We start from the raw sequence: 7,637 nt of genomic DNA, 5'->3' as shown, positions 1-7,637 counted from the left end.
CATAATAAGCCTAGGTAAGATAAAGAACTACCAGTTAATTCTTACGTCAATGAAGCTTCAAGCAGGTTTTTTAATTGAAGGACAAAAAGTGTCCATACATTTGTGTTATCTATTCAGAGCCTGAGGGAGAAGAGAGTGGTTTTGTCAGTGGAAAGGTTGGGGATTTGAGAATGATACAGAGGGAAGGAGTCAAGCAGAAATGCCAGGAAGAACCAGGCAAAGACATTTGGCGCCAGAAGCATCCACTTAGTTTCTATGAAGACTGCCTGCCCCTGGTGTTTCATCTTGGCCTGTTCTGATGAGAATGTTACCTTTTGTGTCTGGATAACTCGTCAGCTTCTTAAAGTACATATAAAGATATTCTGTCACCTCCCCACATGCACACACTTTTAAAATCTATTTTTATTCTCTTGCTGAAGTTGTAATTATGTCAAGAATTTTCCAGCTCTAACTGCCTTCTTAGTACATGTCTTTTCTGCCTTTGAAGCATATGAGTTTGCCAAAGTCATTTTCCCCTAATGACATATTGTGAACTTACATTAAGAAAATGGGCCAGGCGTGGTGGCTCATGCCTGTAATCCCAGCATTTTAGGAGGCCCAGGCTGGCGGATCACCTGAAGTCAGGAGTTCAAGACCAGACTGGCCAACATGGTGAAACTCCGTCTCTACTAAAAATACAAAAATTAGCCAGGCGTGCTGGGTGGACGCCTGTAATCCCACCTACTTGGGAGGTTGAGGCAGAAGAATTGCTTGAACCCAGGAGGCATAGGTTGCAGTGAGCTGAGATCGCACCATTTCACTCCACCCTGGAAGACAGAGTGAATCTGTCTCAAAAAAAAAGAAAGAAAGAAAATGAGCCTATTGATGTCTGCCTAAGCCATTGGGGTCTGCATTGAATCTCTAAGAATATTGTTCTGAAACATGCAGGTGGGGTTTGTATAAAAAGCCTGTCCAACATTTAGTTCCCCGCCCCATCAGAATCATACTGTTTTGAATTGCCATATAAGACATGCTCCATCATGACACTTGCTTCTACTCCAAATGTAAGTTGAGTTCTTAGTCCTTCACCTGCTAGAATCAGGATACAATCAACATGATTATGTTCCTTAACACACTTTGATTTATGCAGATGTGGTGTGTCCTTTGCTCTTCATTTTTCTCTTAAGACGGAGTCTTGCTCTTGTCGCCCAGGCTGGAATGCAATGGTGTGATTTCAGCTCACTGCAACCTCCACCTCCTGGTTTCAAGCGATTCTCCTGCCTCAGCCTCCCGAGCAGCTAGGATTACAGGCACCGTCACCATACCCGGCTAATTTTTTTTGTATTTTTAGTAGAGACAGGGCTTCACCATGTTGGCCAGGCTGGTCTTGAACTCCTGACCTCGTGATCTGCCCACCTCAGCTTCCCAAAGTGCTGGGATTACAGGCATGAGCCACCGTGCCCGGCCTGCCCTTCTTAAAACCCATTATTCAGAAGAGATTTGTAAAAGAAATAGGCTTTTTTTTTTTTTTTTTTTTTTTTTTTTTGGTTAAGTCAAACTTGAGGAAATTTAGACAGCATTTTCCCCTAAAGAAATGTTAATGTTCATTTTGTGGCTTTGTTTTTGCTTATTTAGTTTTGCCTGTTTTCTTTATGTGTTCATTTAAAGCCATAAGTATGTTACATCATTTGAAGTCAGTTTTTCTGGGGATTTTCCTTGACTAATGTCTATAGAATTATTTACTCTTGATACAAATGAACTTTGCCATCCAGAATGATTCTCACAGTTTCGGACTTCCACATAATGTGTGTGTTTTTTTTTTTTTTTTGGAAGGACATCTGTATCTTTAAAGGGGAAAAAAATCAGTATTAGGTACTTTATTAACTCATTTATTCATGATACGAAATTAAGCAGATCACTTTACTTTTCCAAGTTACAGGAGCCTCTCAAAAGTGTTACGAAGTGGTTAGAAAAGGCCTCTGGTAAAAGGTGTTCAAGGACCAACCGTTATTATTGGTCACTTGTTTGAACTTGGCGCTTAAAAAAAAAGTTGGACTGTGACGCTTGGTGCTGTTTATCACAGACATCAGTGATGGTCTGAAACACTCTTTAGCAGTTTATACCAAGAATGGACTTAATTTGTTATCAGTTACACCCATGATTTACTCGTTCAGCTTGTACGAGTCCATACTTCATGCTTTCTGTCTCATTTAAGAGACAGTCCACTTCTAAAAATAACATCAATAGTTGACACGTTTTTGGCTAGCCAGCTTTCTGTAAAAGGCAAGAATGTTAGACATGCACAGTTTCCTTCAAATCAAATGTTTAATAAGATACTTCAAGAAACGCCTTTTTAAAAATCAAAGGTTTTGGCCAGGCGTGGTGGCTCACGCCTGTAATCCCAGCACTTTGGGAGGCCAAGGCGGGCGGATCTTGAGGTCAGGAGTTTGAGACCAGCCTGGCCAACATGGTGAAACCCCATCTCTACTAAAAATACCAAAAATTAGCTGGGCGTGGTGGCGGGCGCCTGTAATCCCAGCTACTCAGAGGGCTGAGACGAGAATCGCTCGATCCCAGGAGGTGGAGGTTGCAGTGAGCCGAGATTGCGCCATTGCACTCCAGCCTGGGCAACGAGTGAAACTCTCTCTCAAAAATAATACAGTCCCTGCATGCAGTTTGGAAATAAAATTTAAACTCATCTATATGTAATAAATATGTAATAATTCATAGTCACCATCAAATGTTGGAATTATTGAATTGTATAATTGTGCTCATTCCGACCACATCATGAAGAGTTTAAAGATTTGTATTTGCTGTTGTCCCTATGTAGTTCTATCGATGTTTGGTTTTGTTTTTTGGGGTTTGTTTTGAGAAAAGATCTGTTGCCTAGGCTGGAGTGCAGTGGCACAATCAACTCACTACAACCTGGACCTCCTGGGCTCAAGTAGTTCTCCCACTTCAGCCTCCCAAGTAGCTGGGCTGCAAGTGCTCACCACCACACCTTGCTAATTTTTGTATTCTTTGTAGAGACAGGGATCTCTATGTTGCCAAGCCTGGTCTCAAACTCCTGGGCCCAAGCAATCCTCCCGTCACAGCCTCCCAAGGTGCTGGGATTACAGGCATGAGCCACTGTGCCCAGCCTGTTTTTAATGATATTAAATGAGTTTGGTTCCTGTGTTATTAATCAGCGTTAATCGTACTTTTTTTTTTTTTTTTAAAGAAACCATGGTATTCTAAAATCCAGGAGTCCAAATAAAAGAAAGTTCTCGGCTGGGTGTGGTGGCTAACGCCTGTAATCCCAGCACTTTGAGAGGCCGAAGTGGGTGGATCACTAGAGGTCAGGAGTTTGAAACAAGCCTGGTCTACATGGTAAAAACCCCTCTACTAAAAATACAGAATTTAGCTGGTCATGGAGGTGCACATCCCAGCTACTCGGGATGTTGAGGCATGAGAATTCCTTGAACCCAGAAGGCAGAGGTTGCTGTGAGCCAATATTGTGCCACTGCACTCCAGCCTGGGCGACAGAGTAAGACTGTCGCCAAAAAAAAGGAAAGAAGTGCACCAGTGCAGTTTCTACAGAGATAAAAGAAGTAATAGTTCTGGCTGGGTGTGGTGGCTCACGCCTGTAATCCCAACACTTTGGGAGGCCAAGGCAGGTGGATCACATGAGGTCAGGAGTTCGAGACCAGCCTGGCCAACGTGGCAAAACTGTCTCTACTAAAAATATAAAAATTAGGTATGGTGGCACGTGCCTGTAATCCCAGCTACTTGGGAGTCTAAGGCATGAGATGAGAATCTCTTGAATCCAGGAGGTAGAGGTTGCAGTGAGCTGAGATTGTACCACTGCACTCCAGCTTGGGTGACGGAGTGAGACTCAAAAAAAAAAGGTACTAGTTCTGCATTTCAGAGTTGGCTTGTTGAACCAGGCTATATGCTTCCAAGATTTAAAATGTTTTTCTGTATTATACTCTCAATTGTGTTTTTAAAAATATCTTACAGAAATCTCTACCTCAGGCACTAAGTGTTATGACGTGGGTAGCATATTGATATCGAAAACTTAGCTAGGACTTCCAGCCTTTTAAGATAATTTAAATGTAAAATTAAACGGTTAACCAGCAATCTAATGTCATGTGGTGTGCAGTTTGGATATTGCATGAACAGCTAAGGAATCACCTGTTCTAGTGCCAAAGATCACTCATTGCTAATTTTGTTCTGTACAGCTTATGTAAAACTTTCATGGTGGAGACAGACTCTGTGCTCAGGGCCTTGTCTCTAGGAAGATTTGTCAATTCCAAATACAGTTTTGAAGATTCTTTTGTGGTTTGTGCTTCCTTTCTCAGAATTCGAAACCAACTGAAAATCAGCTGCCAGGAAATGTCATATTGAGGATTTTACCCTATTCATATAAAATAATACCCAAGATAGGCCGGGCGCAGTGGCTCAAGCCTGTAATCCCAGCACTTTGGGAGGCCGAGACGGGTGGATCACGAGGTCAGGAGATCGAGACCATCCTGGCTAACACGGTGAAACCCCGTCTCTACTAAAAAAATACAAAAAACTAGCCAGGCGAGGTGGCGGGCGCCTGTAGTCCCAGCTACTCGGGAGGGTGAGGCAGGAGAATGGCGTGAACCCGGGAGGCGGAGCTTGCAGTGAGCTGAGATCCGGCCACTGCACTCCAGCCTGGGCGACAAAGCGAGACTCCGTCCCAAAAATAATAATAATAATACCCAAGATATACACAGAATATATTAGTGATATACACAGAAAACCTAATATGAAAATCTCTTCCTCATACATTTCACCTGTAAGTTGATCTTGATGGGAATACTTGAGCAGAGAAATTTCCAACTAAAGGTTTGGGCGTAAAAGATGCCTTTTTTCAGAGCTGATTTGAAGCTCTTCTGGGACTACTGTGGCTAAATAGGTCAGCATATTTGTGGCGTCGCAATCTGGGGAATATAGGTAGCCTGGTGGGGGAGGCTGGGGTCTAAGCTCAGAAGCTGGGAATGCACCCTTGACATCCCTCGGTTCTGGAGGCCTTTCCTGGAGTGCCTTCTGCAAGGGACCCTTTGCGGCAGCAGAGTCAGCAGTGTCATTGGAAAGTCTAATCCACCTCCTGAGAAGGAAACAGCAATGCCCTCTTGTTCCTTCAGACGGGATAGCTGACTGGTAGGTCACGAATAGCTCACCCTCAGCAGCACAGATTGTAAACTGGTCAGCCAACCATATTTGGTAATGAACTTGTGAGCTGTTTGAAAGCTATTGGGGCAGTTAAATCACTCTGGATCTGTTAGTTTTGAAAGCAGATTCTTTGCCAGATTTGCCATCAGTACGGAGACTAATACCTGAAAAAGGTATTGGCATCAAATATGTTTTCTTTGCTACACAGAGTTTGAAGACTGTTTTTAAGGTTTTAAGGGCTTATATGATACTTTTAGGGTTTGTTTCCTTTAGATACCTCCCGCTGGAAGCAGGTTACACAGGGGCATGAAGAACATGGAAGTAGAGCCAAAGTTGGGAACAGAATCCAGGTCTATACAATCCAGTATGCTTTGTTCTTGCAAGAGGAGGGTCCAGAAGCAGCTGTTAGCGGGTACTCACAAGGGTTTGGGGGCATCTTTGCTGGGTGGACCTTGTATCTGTCTATTACAATACTTTATCAAAATGTAACCATTGGACCATTGGACTACTTGCTAGAAGTAACAGGAATGCTATTAAAATATAGATTCTTAGGCCGAGGCGGGCGGATCACGAGTTCAGGAGATCGAGACCATCCTGGCTAACACAGTGAAACCCCATCTCTACTAAAAATGCAAAAAATTTAGTCGGCCGTGGTGGTGGGCACCTGTAGTCCCAGCTACTTGGGAGGCTGAGGCAGGAGAATGGCGTGAACCCGGGAGGCGGAGCTTGTAATGAGCCGAGATTGCGCCACTGCACTCCAGCCTGGACAACAGAGCAAGACTCCGTCTCTAAATACTATGTATACATGCATATATATATATATAGAGAGAGAGAGTGATATAGATATATAGATTCCTAGTCTGGGCAACATAGTGAAACCCTGTCTGTACAAAAAAAGGAAAAAATTAGCCGGGCATGGTAGTACTCACCTGTAGTCTGAGCTCCTTGAGAGGCTGAGGCAGGAAGATCGGTTGACCGCCGAGGTGGAGGCTGCAGTGAGCCGTGGTTGCACCACTGCACACCACCCTGGATGACAGAGCGAGAGCAAGACCCTGTCTGTCTGTCTGTCTCTCTCTTTTTCTCTATATGTATGTGTGTGTGTGTGTGTGTGTGTATATATTCCTTAGATCCATTGCAGACCTAAATAATCAGAACTAACAAGTTATCTGGGCGATTCATTTTTAAAAAATCTTTTATTAGCCAGGCGCGGTGGCTCATGCCTGTAATCCCAGCACTTTGGGAGGCCGAGGCCATGGTGAAACCCCGTCTCTACTAAAAATACAAAAAATTAGCCGGGCACGGTGGTGGGCACCTGTAGTCCCAGCTACTCAGGAGGCTAAGGCAGGAGAATGGCGTGAACCGGGAGGCCGAGCTTGCAGTGAGCTGGAGATAGTGCCACTGCACTCCAGCCTGGGGGACAGTGCGAGACTCCATCTCAAAAAAAAAATATTGGGCCGGGCGCGGTGGCTCAAGCCTGTAATCCCAGCACTTTGGGAGGCCGAGACGGGCGGATCACGAGGTCAGGAGATCGAGACCATCCTGGCTAACATGGTGAAACCCTGTCTCTACTAAAAAATACAAAAAACTAGCCAGGTGAGGTGGCGGGCGCCTGTAGTCCCAGCTACTCGAGAGGCTGAGGCAGGAGAATGGCGTAAACCCGGGAGGCGGAGTTTGCAGTGAGCCGAGATCCGGCCACTGCACTCCAGCCTAAGCAACAGAGCGAGACTCCGTCTCAAAAAAAAAAAAAAAAAAAAAAAAAATTTATTAAGATATAATTTACATGGAGTAAAACTGTTGTATAGTTAGAAATGCATACAGTTAAGTAACCACACCAGAAAGATGCAGAAAAGTTGCATTACCCCCAAATTATCTGGTGATTCTTATGTACATTATAGTTTGAAAAACACTCATTTTTTAAAAATTGAAGTAGGCTGGGCACAGTGGCTCATGCCTGTAATCCCAGCACTTTGGGAGGTTGAGGTGGGCGGATCACAAGGCCAGGAGATCGAGACCATCCTGGCTAACACAGTGAAACCCTGTCTGTACTACAAATACAAAAAAATTAGCCAGGAGTGTTGGCAGGCTCCTGTAGTCCCAGCTACTGGGAAGGCTGAGGCAGGAGAATGGTGTGAACCCAGGAGGCGGAGCTTGCAGTGAGTAGAGATCACACCACTGCACTCCAGCCTGGGCAACAGAGTGAGACTCCATCTCAAAAAAAAAAAAATTGTTTGAAGTAGCCAAAATAAAAGGGGAAAGAGAATTGTTTTGAATTACCTTCTCTTTTCAAGAAGGTTTAGACCTGGCATAGCACGTGAATTTCATCTCATCAGTCCAGAATGACTGCTGGCTGCCTGGAGGGGAGGCCTACGTAGAGGATCCAGGGACTCCTTTGGGTTCAGCCAAATAACCTTATCAGTGATTTTGAGGTTGGGGCAGGGTTGATGGAAGCGTGTGCCATCCCTGACTAGATGTTAAGC

Source organism: Rhinopithecus roxellana, chromosome 19, assembly GCF_007565055.1.
Source record: "Rhinopithecus roxellana isolate Shanxi Qingling chromosome 19, ASM756505v1, whole genome shotgun sequence".
Classification (NCBI taxonomy): domain Eukaryota; kingdom Metazoa; phylum Chordata; class Mammalia; order Primates; family Cercopithecidae; genus Rhinopithecus; species Rhinopithecus roxellana.
The sequence above is the reverse complement of the archived record's forward strand: the minus strand, read 5'-3'. Positions refer to the sequence as shown.